The following is an 18,710-nucleotide window of genomic DNA, read 5'->3' as shown; positions in this document are numbered from 1 at the left end:
TAATGTTATAAATGTATTTGATTATTTCTAATGTTATAAATGTATTTGATTATTTCTAATGTTATAAATGTATTTGATTATTTATAATGTTATAAATATATTTGATTATTTTCTGCTTCAGAACTGAACAAGGATTTCTGCTGCTCCTCGTGTCCACGTTCCTCTACAACCCAAAATCAGCTCCACAATCACATCAAGAGCTGCAACCATGATAAATATGAGACTCTGGTGAAGATTAAGACTGAACATGAGGATCTGACGCCCACCAGAAGCTCCAGTAATCAGCAAACGTCCTCTGGTACTGTCAGCATTAACACCTCTCTCAGTCCCACACAGGAAGAAGGAAACGTCTGCTCACAGTGTGGGAAGAGCTTCAAGTTCCTGAGTCATCTCAAAATACACCAGCGCATTCACACTGGAGAGAAACCGTATCAGTGCTCACAGTGTGGAAAGAGTTTTAATAGAAAGAGTGATCTCAAAATACACCAGCGCATTCACACTGGAGAGAAGCCATATCAGTGCTCACAGTGTGGAAAGAGTTTTATTACACAGGGTAATCTTAAAGTCCACCAGCGCATTCACACTGGAGAGAAACCATATCAGTGCTCACAGTGTGGAAAGAGTTTTAATAGAAAGAGTGAGCTTAAAATACACCAGCACATTCACAGTGGAGCGAAACCGTATCAGTGCTCACAGTGTGGAACGACTTTTAATACAAAGAGTGAGTTTAAAATACACCAGCGCATTCACAGTGGAGAGAAGCCATATCAGTGCTCACAGTGTGAGAAGAGTTTTAATAGACAGAGTCATCTCAAATTACACCAGCGCATTTACACTGGAGAGAAACCATATCAGTGCTCACAGTGTGGAAAGAGTTTTAATATAATGAGTAGGGATGCATCAATACCATTTTTTCCCAACCGAGTACAAGAACAAGTACATGTATTTTTGTACTTGCCCATACTGATACCTATTTAGAATGATGCAATCTGGAGCATTATGGAATAGTGTAGTTTTTAGTGTAAAATAGTGCAATGGAACAGTTGATTTGTTATTTTGAGTAGTCACACTGAAAAGAAACCAATGGTCTCACAAAAACGTTTTTTTTTTTTTTAAACAAAAACACACGTGAGAAGTGACGAGAAGTTTAATGATACCACGTCCAGAAATGCACGTCAACAAGTAGCGAGAGATCAGAGTGTTTGTGTGCTGATGTGATGAAATCAAAGAGGAAAAATAAATGAATCTGAGTGGATTTGGCAACACAAAAAGCATGGATTGTTCTGTAGTGAGTTGGAGGTTAATAAATATTTTTGTAATGTTGGTGTTTTGTTGTTATGTTTTGTAGAGAACGATCAGGTCAAAAATACTGTAAAATGTGTGTGTGCCAGTGTATTCTAATATAAACTAATCTGGTCGCCGAGCGCTCAGCGAGCCGGTCGGACGGATCGAATTGTTAGGTAGTTCACACTGAATGCAGCAACGTGCACTAGGCACACGGTATCAGATGTTTAGTATTGGAGGCTCGTTTGTGAGTACAAGTTAATGAGCGTGGTATTGGGCTAATACCCGATACCAGTATCGGTACTCATGCATCTCTAATAATGAGTGAACTTAAAACACACCAGCGCATTCACACTGGAGAGAAACATTATCTGCATCTGGAATCAGATAGTAACAGAGTCTGTACTAGATTTTAATCAACAGAGTTTGTGCTGTTACAGTTTTTCTGAGTTGCTAAAACACATTTCCCGAAACCTCCTCTCCCTTTCTCTAAACACTAAACCCAAAACGTAAGCTACTTTCACAAAACCTCTGACTTGTCTTGCAAAATCAAACTATCGACTCAAAATCTTTGCTCAAAACCAAACACTGTCGTCAAAATACACACAAATCCAGCCACTGCATGAACACTACACAGCAGTTATTACACACTACACAAAACAATACAAAACACTGTGCTTTTATCATAGCAACACCAAATATCTTTATTTAAGAATTCTAAAATGTTTTTTTGTTTACATAAAAACATATTTACTGAAGTGTTTACATATTTAAATACTAGATAACAAACAAAGAAACACAGTATATAAACTGCAAGATATTTATTGCAAAGTTTGCAAAGTTAATCATTTATTCTGCCTCATGTGTCTGGTCTCGGTCAGGCCACAGGACTTCATCTACATCACAGGCAATATTCTCCCTATCTAGACAATGCAAAAAAAAATCCATGCAGATTCCAGGCTTGAGAAGAATCCACTCTAATGTCATCACATACTGCATCCACTGACTGGAGCATTTTTCTGGGTACGCTGAGTAGAATTTCTCAAATGATTTTAGGAAGAGAGAGTATGGTTGAAGGCTTAGATTTATGAAACAGAGGTTATTGATAAACCACTAACGTTTAGACGAAGGTGAAAGCTCACATTGGTCAAACAACAACGTACACAGGGTGGTGCTCTCTCAGTTCAGGATCCCCTGCTGAAGTCCAATCAAAGCATCTTGTAGACCATCCAGAAATGTTAGTAGTACCCCACTGCTGTTGATGGCCGCACATACATTTTACATTTTCAGCAATATGCAGACACTTTTATCCAGACAACTTACAGTATACAGTCTAAGCAACTGAGGGTTACGGGTCATGCTCAAAGGTCCAACAGTGGCAACGTTGCAGTGGGTTTACTAGTCCAGTACCCTAACTGCTAGGCTACATGTTCACATTGCCTCCACGATGATCAGGCATTTCTATAATTGCATGTTGATCAGTTATGTTGAGACCTCTTCCCCTCTTTGTGAGAATAAATCCAGCTTTGTTCAAATGTAAACATTCATGGGGGTTTTAGTTTAAAAGTGACACATCATGACAGACCTCATGTTGTTGTATATATGTGCTGCTTTACACAGAATACAGTATTTGAAATGACTTTTATTCTGTTTACCTAATCATTTTAACCCTTTTTACTGATATGACACATGTGTGAACAGTTTTGACCTGTAGTGTGTTAACGATGACAATAGTGTGTTTGTTGTGTTTAATCTTTGTGGCATGTGTGTGCCATTTTGCATCAAGGTGCACTACCATGAGAAATGTGTGTTAGTCAGTGAGAATGTGTTTAGAGTTTTGCAAAAAGGTTGAATCAGACGTGAAACTGTGTCAAACTAGGAGAAAATGGTTTAAGGTTTTGTGAAATGAGTGAGTCATTCAATAGACAAGTTTTGGCAGTTGACAGTTGTGTTCCAAGAATGGGGTTTAGTGTTTTAGCGATTGAGAAAAGCTGTAACTTGGGATAAAACCTGGGCATTTTTGTCACATCCGGACGTGCACAAATTCCCACATATACACTCCAGAATCTTACAGTTTTTCTGTAAGATGAGAAGAAGAAGAGAAGGGCGTGTCAGAGGTGGTGGACGAGGAGGAAGATGAGGATGACCAAGAACAAGAGCAGTTCTATCAAATACTGTATTCTGTGTAAAGCAGCACATTTATACAACAACATGAGGTCTGTCATGATGTGTCACATTTAAACTAAAACCCCGGAGACACCCCCTGAATGTTTACATTTGAACAAAGAGGTGGAGAAGAGGTCTCAACTGATAAACATGTCAGTTTCATATATCATACATATCAAACATAACGGATCAACCTGCAATTATAGAAATGCCTGATCATTGTGGTGGCAATGTGAACATGTAGCCTAGCAGTTAAGGTACTGGACTAGTAAACCTACTGCAACGTTGCCACTGTTGGACCTTTGAGCATGACCCATAACCCTCAGTTGCTTAGATTGTATACTGTAAGTTGTCTGGATAAAAGTGTCTGCATATTGCTGAAAATGTAAATGTATGTGCGGCCATCAACAGCAATGGGGTACTACTAACATTTCTGGATGCTTTGATTGGACTTCAGCATGGGGATCCTGAGCTGAGAGAGCACCACCCTGTGTACGTTGTCGTTTGACCAATGTGAGCTTTCACCTTCGTCTAAACGTTAGTGGTTTATCAATAACCTCTGTTTCATAAATCTAAGCCTTCAACCATACTCTCTCTTCCTAAAATCATTTGAGAAATTCTACTCAGCGTACCCAGAAAAATCTGCTCCAGTCAATGGATGCAGTATGTGATGACATTAGAGTGGATTCTTCTCTAGCCTGGAATCTGCATGGATTTTATTTGCATTGTCTAGATAGGGAGAATATTGCCTGTGATGTAGATGAAGTCCGGTGGCCTGATCGAGCCCAGAGACATGATCCTGTGTCAGAATAAATGATTGACTTTGCAAACTGCATATACAATAAATAATTATATTGCAGTTCATATACTGTTTCTTTGTTTGTTATCTAGTATTTAAATATGTAAACACTTCAGTAAATATGTTTTTATGTACAGTAATCCCTCCTCGATCGCGGGGGTTGTGTTCCAGAACCCTCCGCGAAAGGTGAAAATCTGCGAAGTAAAAACCATGTGTTTAAATGGTTCTTTTTATAACCCGATTCCATCGGCTTTAGCATTTAGCATCTTGTCATTAAAACCAATGGATTGAGGTAGCATAGCACACGAACATGTCAATGTAACATTTCCCTTCATGTAACGATAACTGTTACATTTCCTGACAAGCACGAAATTGCAAATAAAAACACTCGGTACAAGATTATTCAAGTTAAAAATCAGTAATATTTTATTTACGTTTGAAAAGAACGCCATTCGTTTGTCCGCACCGTCAGCCATGTTTATTTTTCTGGGACAGAAGAGCACCTGACCCGCAATGAATGCCTTGATCACTAATGCTGCCTTCAAGTCGTGTCGGAAATATCGTATTTACGAGATGAGGGCACATGAACGGCAACTCAATGTCGTATTTACCAGTGGGAAACTCGGATTTTTCAATGAGCCCCGAGTTTCCAATGTGGGGGCTTGTCATTAACAAAACGTCATGGCGACTGCCGGTATGGATGCTGCCCCTACAGTAAACAGTCAAAGTTTGAACTTATTAGCGGTAGTTTTGCATGTTAGATGTAAAGTGCAAGCTTGTATATATTTTGTACACAATGTGCACTTGTTCTGATGAAGAATAGCAGTAGTCCATTTTTACCCGACCAAAAACCACTTGAACGCGCATCATGTCATAATTACAACCTCCAAACTCGTAAGTAGGAACTTCCGAGGAGGACTTGAAGGCAGCATAAGGCAGCGTCGGATGCTCACTTGTTTTTGAGTGAAAATAACATTGAAACGTTAAGAAGTGAGGAAGTTAAGGCATCTAGGATTTGGAACAGCCTCCTAATCGGGAGCGCGCACAGGATGACGTAAAATGCGTCAATGTAGAGAGCGCACTAGCTTTTCGAACACACCCCTTGTCTGCAGAAATCTGTAAACCAGCGAAAAATCCGTGATTTATATTTAGACATGCTTGCAAATAAAATCCGCGATAGAGTAAAGCCGCAAAAGTCGAAGCGCGATATAGCGAGGGATTACTGTAAACAAAAAACATTTCAGAATTCTTAAATAAAGATATTTGGTTTTGCTATGATAAAAGCTCAGTGTTTTGTATTGTTTTGTGTAGTGTGCAATAACTGCTGTGTAGTGTTCATGCATTGGCTGGATTTGTGTGTATTTTGATGGCAGTGTTTAGTTTTGAGTAAAGATAAAATAGTTTTGAGTTGATTGTTTGATTTTGCAAGACAAGTCAGAGATTTTGTGAATGTAGCTTACATTTTGGGTTTAGTGTTTACTGTTTTGAGAAAAGGAGAGGAGCTTTCAGAAAATGTGTTTTAGCAACTCAGAAAAACTGTAATAGTTGTAGCCAAGTGAAGCTTAATGATCCAGTGACAATGACACACTGATATTCAGCCCCGGTTCTGGCTGTGTTGCTTAGGTGGGCAGTGAGAAAATCCAGGGGGAGCAATGCCCACCCCAGTTGCTTTAGTTTCGCCCTAAGCTGAACTCGAATCTAGGGCAGAAAAATACGCACTCTGCCCACTGCGCTACTCAAACAGCGGAGTAATAAACAGGTTGTTATGCTGATAAACCTGCACACACACGGTGTCACCAATATTAAAAGTGAACACTACTTAAAATAATAACTAAACACTTTGTAATTCCCACGGTAGCAGCAGTTTCCTTCTGTTTCATACACATCACCCTGTCTCAGTCTAATCTGCAGCATTTCTCTCCCACTGATAAAAATACGGAACAAAACGCGTCCCGTAACAGTTAAATTGCGACTACGACTGCAACAGTACAAGTAGGTTTGATGTCGACTTTTTTATATTGTTTTTTTTTTTTTAACTTAGTAACAAAAGTTATTTAAAATGTAGCGAACTACAAATCTTAATACAAAACATACTTAAGTAAAAGTAAAATTACAGGTTGTAAAATCTACTTTAAAAAGTAAAAGTACACAAAAAAACTACTCAATTAGTAACACGACTAAATGTAATTCGTTACTTTCCACCTCTGTATAGGCTAAACTATGAAAATGTGTGAAAAACAAGTATAAGTAACATTTGTGCCATTATAAAAAAAATACATTTTATTCATGGGCGCCTTTCTAAACACTCAAGGACACCTTACAATACAAAACATCAGTACATAATTAATGACACAGATTAAGGATAAGCAAGTTTAAAGAAATACGTTTTAGGGCATGTTTTGAAACTAGGGAATGAATCAATGGTGCGAATGTCAGGAGGGAGAGAGTTAATGACCTAATAATTACACAGTATAATTCATTCATTGCTAACCATTTCTCCCCAACACTGTGAGAATCATTTCTGTAAAAAGTGAATGCGCTGGTGTTTTTTGAGATTACCCTGTATATTAAAACTCTTTCCACACTGTGAGCACTGATACGGTTTCTCTCCTGTGTGAATGCGCTGGTGTGTTTTGAGATCACTCTGTTCATTAAAACTCTTTCCACACTGTGAGCACTGATACGGTTTCTGTCCAGTGTGAATGCGCTGGTGTTTTTTGAGATTACTCTGTATATTAAAACTCTTTCCACACTGTGAGCACTGATATGGTTTCTCTCCAGTGTGAATGCGCTGATGGACTTTAAGATGACTCGGTAAATTAAAACTTTTTCCACACTGTGAGCACTGATATGGATTCTCTCCAGTGTGAATGCACTGGTGTATTTTGAGGTCACTCTGTCCATTAAAACTCTTTCCACACTGTAAGCACTGATACGGTTTCTCTCCAGTGTGAATGCGCTGGTGTATTTTAAGCTTACTCTGGGTAATAAAACTCTTCCCACACTGTGAGCACTGATACGGTTTCTCTCCAGTGTGAATGCGCTGGTGTATTTTGAGATAACACTGGAACCTGAAGCTCTTCCCACACTGTGAGCAGACGTTTCCTTCTTCCTGTGTGGGACTGAGAGAGGTGTTAATGCTGACAGTACCAGAGGACGTTTGCTGATTACTGGAGCTTCTGGTGGGCGTCAAATCCTCATGTTCAGTCTTAATCTGAACATGATAAAGGATATCTTAATCTTCACCAGAGTCTCATATTTATCATGGTTGCAGCTCTTGATGTGATTGTGGAACTGATTTTGGGTTGTAGAGGAACGTGGACACGAGGAGCAGCAGAAATCCTTGTTCAGTTCTGAAGCAGAAAATAATCAAATACATTTATAACATTATAAATAATAAATACATTTATAACATTATAAATAATCAAATACATTTATAACATTATAAATAATCAAATACATTTATAACATTATAAATAATCAAATACATTTATAACATTATAAATAATCAAATACATTTATAACATTATAAATAATCAAATACATTTATAACATTATAAATAATCAAATACATTTATAACATTATAAATAATCAAATACATTTATAACATTATAAATAATCAAATACATTTATAACATTATAAATAATCATATACATTTATAACATTATAAATAATCAACAACATTTATATTATTATAAATAATCAAATACATTTATAACATTATAAATAATCAAATACATTTATAACATTATAAATAATCAAATACATTTATAACATTATAAATAATCACATACATTTATAACATTATAAATAATCAAATACATTTATAACATTATAAATAATCAAATACATTTATAACATTATAAATAATCAAATACATTTATAACATTATAAATAATCAAATACATTTATAACATTATAAATAATCACATACATTTATAACATTATAAATAATCACATACATTTATAACATTATAAATAATCAAATACATTTATAACATTATAAATAATCAAATACATTTATAACATTATAAATAATCAAATACATTTATAACATTATAAATAATCAAATACATTTATAACATTATAAATAATCAAATACATTTATAACATTATAAATAATCAACAACATTTATAACATTATAAATAATCAAATACATTTATAACATTATAAATAATCAAATACATTTATAACATTATAAATAATCACATACATTTATAACATTATAAATAATCAAATACATTTATAACATTATAAATAATCAAATACATTTATAACATTATAAATAATCAAATACATTTATAACATTATAAATAATCAAATACATTTATAACATTATAAATAATCAAATACATTTATAACATTATAAATAATCATATACATTTATAACATTATAAATAATCAACAACATTTATATTATTATAAATAATCAAATACATTTATAACATTATAAATAATCAAATACATTTATAACATTATAAATAATCAAATACATTTATAACATTATAAATAATCAAATACATTCATAACATTATAAATAATCAAATACATTCATAACATTATAAATAATCAAATACATTTATAACATTATAAATAATCAAATACATTTATAATATTATAAATAATCAAATACATTCATAACATTATAAATAATCAAATACATTCATAACATTATAAATAATCAAATACATTTATAACATTATAAATAATCAAATACATTTATAACATTATAAATAATAAATACATTTATAACATTATAAATAATAAATACATTTATAACATTATAAATAATCAAATACATGTACAACATTATAAATAATAAATACTGTTAGTAATTGTTAAACTGAGATCTGATATTAAAGTCCTGTAACGTGATTCATCCTGCATTCATCATTTCCTGCTCACACTGATCTGCATGAGCACAATACAAGCTTTCACTGTATGATGCTTCATCCCAGGTTCCTCTGATTCTATTCAATCCAAATCTTATTTTACTCAAGATCAAAAATATCTTACTGAGTTCATCTTTATCTTCAGGTTCTTCCTTCTTCACAGGCTTCATCTGGAAACCTCCACACTGTTGGTCCTCTGGGGTGAGGTGTTCCTCAGAGGTGACGTGTTCCACAGGGATTAAAGATCCTTCACCTGAAATTCATCAATATGTGAAGAAGAAACTCAACAACTGGAGGAAACTGAAGGTTGTGGGTTTAGTAACCACAAATAAATACTACTTAGATTTAATCCAGACTGGAAGTATCAGCACTTCTACACAGGACAGTACGGTACAGTACAGGTTCTAATCCCACTATCCACATTCTCTTATTATTTCTACTATACTAACCACACTGTACTGTACTAACATGGCAAATTGCTCCACATTTACTTACAGAAGTAACTTCCATCTTCTTCCTCCTCCTTTTTTATTAGTTTCTCTTGGAATCCTTCATTTTGTAGATCTATGGGGGTGACGTGTCCCTCTTCTGCTGACTGCATTATTAAAAGATCTGACAGGCAGACAGACAGATAGACAAATGTACTTTATTCCCTATTAAAGAGAAATCCAGGAATACTCTTTCAGACTGTTTTAACTGTTTATTTTTAATGCTGTGAGGCTGTAAACAGAGTAAAAATGTTGTAACTATTGTGGGACTGAGCAGCATCAGACAGAAAAGACTTCTAATAGAACTTTTTGGGTTGGTTTCACAGACAGGGATTAAGCCTAGTCCTAGACTACACAGCATTTTGAATGGAGATTATCTATTTAAAGCTAAATGTAGTCCTGGACTATAAGCCTTAATCCCTGTCTGGGAAACAACCCTTTGAGTTTGGTGGAAGTGGTTTTGTGGTCCAAAGTGAAATGATTAAGTCTGATGTTCTTTACATCTAGTTTCTCATCCACTCCCAATAACAGTGCTGTACTAATACTTTTAACTTTTACTATAAACCTGTAAAACAACCTGTAAACAAAGCTACAAGAACTCGCTGTTTCTAACAAACATTAAACACTGTAAACAAAGCTGAACATGTGACGCGTTTATATCAAAATGTTAGATTTAATAATGAATAAACTCTGAATCCGTTACAATCCACTGATTCATCGGTTCAATGAATCGGTTCATCAGTACTGAATCATGTGTGATGCTAACAGTTAGCGGAGCAGCTAATAGTTTGTGTGTTTAAATAAAACTGGAGTTAAAGCTCCTCAAATCCTCACAGTGATGTTTTATTATGAACTCTAGTTTTATTATTAATTAGAATGTGGTTATAATTAAATATAAGGGTTATAATTAAATACATATTTTACTTACAGATGAGGCTCTACAGTACAAACACAGCAGCTTCTTGTTCTTCTTATGATGTTTAATGGCGGTTGGCAGAACAACTTAAGACGCACCAGCGTCACCAACTGGACTGGAGTTGAACAGCAGCTTAGCAGTAAAACATCTCCATTAGCCCTGTATCTCTCAGCTACAGTGTTGGGGGGAACGCGGTACAGTCACGTGATTACTTTTTATCTGTAACGAAGTCATGTAACGCGTTACAGTGAAATATTTGTAATGACATTACAGTTACTGTAGGGTGACCATATTTTCATTTGGGAAAACCAGGACACCTTGGAGCCGGGGGGGGGGGGGGGGGGGCAATGCTTTTCAGTAAAAGTCAACAACAAAAACTCAAGATGATAATTTTATTCAAAATGCATTTATTCAAAATGCTTAAGTTAACATTTCCTGTAATGAATGAATAGCACAATGAAAGAAATAATGTCTCATCTAAACATCCCTCACTTAACAACAAAAGTTAACAATAACTCTCAACTCCAAATAACACATGATACTCAGTTACCCTCAGTAATGAACGAAATATTGTCTGTTCTGTAGGCTATTGGAAAAAATGAACTAATTAACAATCAGCTATTGGAAAAAATAAATTAACAAATTAGCCAATTAACAAAAAAATACCTCTTGTGTATTAGCAAAAATACAAAAATACCAACAAAAACTCTTTTGTAAATCGTCGGTAAACATACACTTGCTCTTCGGCATGTTGCTTGCGTACTGACAGTCACGCTGTCTACATTGTGATTAAGAACAGGGCTGCCCTCACTGACGCGGCTCAGGGATTACGTCACACGCAGCGCCGTGCGCAGTGCCCTAGTGCCTGTAAATTTAATGATCCAATGAAGGTAATTTAAAAACCAGGACATTTCCTCACTTTTTAAAAAAAAACCCGGGACGCCCGGGACAGGACGTGAAATACGGACATGTCCCGGGAAATACGGACGTTTGGTCACCCTAAGTTACTGTGATGAGGGATGAGTCGTTCCGAACGAACCGATTCTATTGAACGATTCTTTGAAATGAACTAAAGGAACCGAGTCGCTCCTCTAGTATAAGGACAAATAATTAAGGAATAAACTTGTTTAATGATGTTAAATCTGATTGGTTGATGGCGTGTATGTTTTAAAGCAGAAACAAACACAGACACATCTCTGCACAAGAGAGGATTTTTCTGAAACTAAATAAATAAAGTAAATAAATGGAATTTGTTTGTAGATGTGATTCCAGTATACAGTATTTGTTTGGGTTTAGAATGTAACGTGAAAGTAAAGTAATGAGGAACGAGATTACATTTTCCAGGATGTAATGAGTAAAGTAATCCCATTACAATTTTAGTTAAGTAATAAGTAATGAGTAATGGATTACTTTTTTGAGTAACTACCCCAACACTGCTCAGGTAGCTTTAGAGAGGACTACAGTCAGTCCTAGACGTTCTTCCAAGCAGTTTCTCTAATGTCATGTTTTGTTTTCCATTCACACATTCACACCAGTAGAAGATTAAAAATAACACTACAAACCTACTAGTCTATAAGCACAAGAGAATTCATCTTTATAGACGGTGCTTTTTATGCTTTTACACTTTAAAATATGAAGAGTTTTTTTTATTACAACAAACACAACGGAAACAATTAATAATTATAAAAATATAATAATAAGACTAATAATAATAAAGTCACAAATCTGTACCCAAGCAACAAGCTGTAATTTATTTCTAGCACCACTAGATAACGACGATGTCTGTACAACATTTTGAACTTCACTTTAAAAGTCAGTTCAATGTGTTTTACTGTAGTAAGAACGAAAGTAAAACACTTACCGCCCCGCTCGTCCTACAGGAAATTATAATGTAACATTTGGAGAATTGTTAAAAGAAAAAGTAATATGAGATCTTGTGACCATGTTTAAAAAATCTTTGTGATGTCGCTCTCCAAGGTGCCACAAGAGGGCGACATCACAAGGATTTTTTTTCAACATGGTCAGAAGATCTCATATTACCACATCATACAGATTTGACTGATTCTACTGAATTTTATTCTAGATCAAGCCAACATGAGCATTTACAGCAGCAGGAAAAACAAGATTGAAAAACAAGATGCAGTAGTTTTATTTTATGCTCTGGTTAAGTGTAAAATATTAATACATTATTGTTTTTATAAACTGATGCATGACATTAAATAATGTAAAACATGGTGTTGTAGAAAAGCATTATGTACTTTGTATATATTAAGTAATTTGTATAATTGCACGTTGTAATAAAATGTAATTTTATAAATCAAATCTCTCTCTCTATACAGGCTCATCGTGGAGGCAGATTGGTGGATAAGTTGGCGGGTCTAAACTGCTGTAGGCTGAATGAACAGAGATAAACTGATGAAGGCTGAACGAACGTACCACAATACAAATAACTATTTCTGTAAAAGAATCAAATCCCCTCTGAAACCATCCACATGTATCTAAGTTCTGCTGTATTATTCCTCACCATGTGCTGGTTTCACTTTTAAACTTGTGTTTTACAGCTCAGGAGAAATCAGGTGAGAATCAGCTTCTCCAGGAGACTCTAAAACACCTCATGTGGCTTAATGTACTAAACAGCCTAGAAACACTAAACGTCTCTCAGTTATTACTATTTCCGATCTCCGGTAATTAATAAACTCAAATACTGTCAATCTGAAAGTCCCCAAAGGATGGCACCATTTTCACAAAAATGAATGACGGAACAATAATTATTGCAGTAATCTGTCTTTTATCACTTTGTTTTTAATATTCTGTGTATAAAGTGAATTTTATGTACGTCTACTATAAACCATTAGCAAACTATTAAATATGACTATATTAGACTTTTACTGTAACATTTACATTTACAAAAAATATATAATGTAATAGGCTAATCAACTTTCAAAACTATATAAAAGTCCAGAATTTAGCTTATTCATCTTGAAATTTCCAGTTTTCCAGAAGTGTAGCATCTCTACTAAGAAAAAATATTGATTTTAATGAAAAAGCATTAAAGCAATTGCAGGATAAGGCATGACAATAATATGTGCTTGTGTTTTATTTAAAACCAAACTGAATGCGTGTATTTCTGAATTAGATTCAGTCTTACCAATTAAAGACAGACCCACCGTGACCCTGACCAGGTGATAAAAAGAAAAAACTGTACGCTGTTCTCTCTCTCTCTCTTTCTCTTTCTCTCTCTCTCTCCTGTAGTTCAGCAGAAAAAATAAAGTTAAGGCCATAATTAGAACATATACACATGCAATATGGCAGGAGCATTGGGATTTTGTTGAAACTGGAAGACATACAGCTCTGGAAAAAAATAAGAGACCACTCCAGTTTTATTCTTAAATCAGCATCTTTACATGTACAGCAGCCATTCTAAAGAGAATTCCTTCACAGACACACCTCATTCTACTTAATGAGATGCTTATTAGGTGATCACCTGAACCAAATCCTATCCTAACGAGCAATGGTATAAAAACCACTGCTGCTGTCATCACTATTCTCTTGTTATAGGACCTGCTGGATGACAAAAGCAGTGTTAGTACTACCCAAAAATTAAGTGTAGTCAAAATACAACTACAGACCATGCCAAAAGAGTTGATAAGAAAGGTTCTTAGTGAGGAAAAGAAGGGTTCAATTCTAGCTTTACTGGCAGAAGGATACAGTGAGTGTCAGGTTGCTTCCATCCTGAAAATTTCAAAAACAGCGGTTCATAAGAACAAGGTCAAGCAGCAAACACATGGGACAACAAAGCTACAGGCTGGTAGAGGGCGAAGGCGACTCTCTACTGACCGTGATGACCGCCACCTCATTCGAATGTCTCTTAACAACCGTAAAATGACATCAAGTGACCTACAAAATGAATGGCAAGTGGCAGCTGGGGTGAAATGCACATCGAGGACGGTTCGAAACAGGCTTCTGGAGGCAGGGCTGAAGTCGTGCAAAGCTAGAAAAAAGCCCTTCATCAATGACAAGCAAAGAAGAGCCAGGCTGAAGTTTGCGAAGGACCATAAGAATTGGACCGTCGAGGACTGGAGTAAGGTCATCTTCTCTGATGAGTGCAATTTTCAGCTTCGTCCAACACCAGGTCGTGTAATGGTTAGACGGAGACCTGGAGAGGCCTACAAGCCAGAGTGTCTCGCACCCACTGTAAAATTTGGTGCCGGATCGGTGATGATCTGGGGGTGTTTCAGCAATGCTGGAATCGGGCAGATTTATCTTTGTGAAGGACACATGAATCAAGCCACATACAAAACTGTGCTGGAAGAAAACTTGCTTCCTTCTGCTCTAACAATGTTCTCCAACTCTGATGATTGGTTTTTTCAGCAGGACAATGCTCCATGTCACACAGCCAGGTCAATCAAGGTGTGGATGAGGGACCACCAGATCAAGACCCTATCATGGCCAGCCCAATCTCCAGACCTGAACCCCATTGAAAACCTCTGGAATGTGATCAAGAGGAAGATGGATGGTCACAAGCCATCAAACAAAGCAGAGCTCCTGGAATTTCTGCACCAGAAGTGGCGTCAAGTTACCCAACAGCAATGTGAAAGACTGTTGGAGAGCATGCCAAGACGCATGAAAGCTGTAATTAAAAATCAGGGTTATTCCACAAAATATTGATTTCTGGACTCCTCCTCAGTTGAAATATTAGTACTGTGTTGTTTAAAAATGAATATGAGCTTGTTTTCTTTGCATTGTTTGTGGTCTGAAATTTCTGTAACTGTTTTGTGTTTTTGACCACTTTTTATTTTTTAAATAAAAAGATGCTCTAAAATACAATATTTTTAGCTGGAATTTGGGAGAAATGTTTCCAGTAGTTTATAGAATTGAACAACACTGCTCACTTTGGTCAAACACATACCCATAAATTGTAAAACTTGAGAAACTGATCATTTTGAAGTGGTCTCTTATTTTTTTCCAGAGCTTGTATGTGCAATGTAATGTCTCTGGCGAACCTTCTAATACCGTAGCGTAGAGCTGCCACCACCTTTGTTAAAACACAAAGTGGCAAGTCATTGTTGTGAACTAAGTGCAATTTTCCAACAGTGGAATGTTTTGTTGTGATTTTGATACTTGGGTGGCGATGTTTAACTAAAATTACTTTTATTTAGTGTTTAAAACTTCTAAATGACCTCATTTCTTTCAATTGATTTCAGTCAATTATATCAATCACATAAGTTTAAATATAAATAACTTGAGATGTAAAAGTAAAGTCTGAGGTTGCATATTTTTGGTGTAATGGTTAGCACTGTAGAAAACTTTGTTATTTAATGGTTTACCTTTCATTTGAATTGATTGTTTTCAGTTAGTTAATTAGCTTAATTGTTATCACCTGGTCCCACCCATGCCCTTGATTCCATCATTATGTAACCCCGTGTAGAAGTGCTTTGTTCTGTTTGGCAGCATGGCAGCATGAGGTGTGGATGTGTGATGTAAGTTTCTTTTTTTTGGGTTATGTTTAGTTAGAATTATTGTGAAATGTTAATATTTGTTTGGTTTTGTTTTTAGTGCATGTAAACCATCCACATTAGGAGATTTGTGACTATGTTGTGTGAACTGTCTATGTAATCAAACTTTGTGGACATTGAACCATTTCATGGCTGAAATCCTTAGTAAGGAAAGAAAAACTGCAAATTCTTCTGTGTCCTGTGTTTTTATCAAACACCCCCCAGTGTTTACTTTACTTCACCTCACATTAAATATCCTCCTGAGCTGTGACATGGTCTTTTGAGCTGGATTGACATTGAACCATGTCACAGCTCAGGAGGATATTTAATGTGAGGTGAAGTAAAGTAAACACTGGGGGGTGTTTGATAAAAACACAGGACACAGAAGAATTATATAAAATAACCCAAAAAAAGAAACTTACATCACGCATCCACACCTCATGCTGCCAAACAGAACAATTCAACTCTACCCAGGGATGCCAAGTCCAGCACAAGTGTTCACCTCAAAGTCTGTATAAACCCGCCCTTCACATGCTAAAACTAGCAGACCTTGTTCATAGGTATGTGAGCGCAAATCCTCATTAAAAACATTTTGTACGGTTTATAATGAAAGCTTTTAAACAGCCGTGACACATTTTGAAAGTAGCCCAATTTTCAACCATGACTGAATTTTTAAACAAGCCCAATTTGGGGGGAAAATCGTGAAAGTTGCCAGGTTCTACAAAAGTATCCAGCCTAGTGTCTGGTTTAAAATCAACCCTGAAGCTGAAACTAGCCCAGAATCCAGGGTGTTACAGATATTGGTGAAATGGCAAATGATTGATCAGTACTACTAGTGAATCTTTTATTATTAATTAAAAATATAGTTTCATTTTACATTCCGATGGATACTTTATGATGTATTTTGTGTATAGCTAGTAATATTTTATCATTAAACTATTAATCATTTTATAGTCGTTTTAGATCTCATAAAAAAACATAGTAACACTTTAAATACTTTTCTGTTATTTCCTCTCCAGTCTTCATTATTAACTAATGATTTATGAATAGAATTTCAGGTTACATGAAGAACTATTTTAAATTAGGTAGATGCTAGCTGCACCCTGGTGTAAACGGCAAAGTGTACAGTTTGCACCCTGGTGTAAACGGCAAAGTGTACAGTTTGCACCCTGGTGTAAATGCTATTTACACCCAGGTCCATTTACACCATGTTTTATGGTACAGATCACATGGTCTATGCTAAGTTTTATGCAAATCTAAATCCTGTTTTTTTTCTGGTACACTTAAACTTTATAATGAAGGTCTTTTATATTGTCACATTTCTAGAATGTATTTATAAATGATACATCTGAATGTCTTGATATTAACGGAGTGTAAACTACATGTTGTGTACTATCATTATGAAGTGGAATTGTTCTGTGGAAACAAGTAGATTCCTTTTAGTAACAATAACAATTCAAGTAATCACGATTATTCCATTTAATAACAATCTAAATTAAACCGGGAATGACCTTAGATTATTAAAGTAAAATCATAATGTCCAGTTATTACCAAACCTTTTATTTTAAACCCTGAAATTATATCCTAAATAGTTCCGCCAGACGCTTTTACAGTAATGTTTAGTATACACACATCTTCACAAACAATGTGGGAGCTGATTTGACTGAGCATTTTGAAGTGGAGGCTTGACCGCAGTAGTAAATCAAACAGTTCACAGACACACAAGTGCACAGTAAATATAACTACACCATAAATACAGATAAATCTATAGGTGGGTGTTTCCTCTTATAGTTTTCTTATTGTTCCTCATATACAGTAGAAACTAATTCACACAAATATACATACAGCATTTTACATGACTTAGATTCTTATCATAAAAGCTTTATCTAAGTTCATGTCATTACACTTTACAGAATAGCCTTTAGTAGTTTGACTTCACCCATCATGCTTTGTGGCTCCATCTACTTCATTTGCACACGATAATGAGCTAGTACTTCATACAAGAAGGTGTGAATGCAGAGTTTTGGACTGGTCTTGGGTCTTTGTCCTCAGCTCTATTTAAGGACTAAACTCTAGACTTGTAGCTGAGTCACTTGGTAAGAAGGATCTTCTGCACGTTCTTCATTAGAAACGACCTGCTGGAGACACCAGCTTTGTTAAAGTGGCTGCCAGGATTCTAACAGGAAGGTAAAGGGTTTTCTTGTTTGTTTCTTTTACATTTATGTTGCATTTGTTGTTCTTTTTATTTTATTATGTTATTTAACATTATCAGGTTAATATATTCAGACTGTTTAAAATAGCTTTATGCTCATAATTGTGGTGATTTATGAAGCCTTTTTTACTCCCAGCACACCAAAGATTTACACTTGTGAGCTAATTATTAGTCCTGTCATGAACTGGATTAGATTTGCTTGGTGCAGGACTGATGTTGAGAAAGTCAGATCTCTTATATCTTTATTTATATCAAGTTATTTATAGTTATTTAATTATTAATATTTGCAGTATTTATAAGTATTTTATCCTGATGTTCTTTGAATTCAGATTCTCACTTAGACGTGACGTGAATTTAATGTTTTTATTACTAGGTGAAGAGTTTAATATTATTGTGGTATTAATGTAGTAAAAGTAATTCTAATTAATCAACTTGTTTCTTTGTTTCTGTTGCTT

The 18,710-nt window shown here is 35.3% G+C and overlaps 1 long non-coding RNA gene across 1 annotated transcript; it reads left to right on the top strand.

Annotated features, from left to right (window-relative positions):
- The first annotated feature begins 9,318 nt into the window (after positions 1 to 9,318).
- On the top strand, positions 9,319 to 13,681 carry LOC134326741 (uncharacterized). Its single transcript, XR_010014568.1, has 3 exons — positions 9,319 to 9,534; positions 10,563 to 10,742; positions 12,888 to 13,681. It is a non-coding gene; the product is annotated as an uncharacterized LOC134326741 (long non-coding RNA).
- Positions 13,682 to 18,710: the final 5,029 nt, after the last annotated feature.

Source organism: Trichomycterus rosablanca, chromosome 14, assembly GCF_030014385.1.
Source record: "Trichomycterus rosablanca isolate fTriRos1 chromosome 14, fTriRos1.hap1, whole genome shotgun sequence".
Lineage (NCBI taxonomy): Eukaryota > Metazoa > Chordata > Actinopteri > Siluriformes > Trichomycteridae > Trichomycterus > Trichomycterus rosablanca.
The sequence above is the reverse complement of the archived record's forward strand: the minus strand, read 5'-3'. Positions and strand labels throughout refer to the sequence as shown.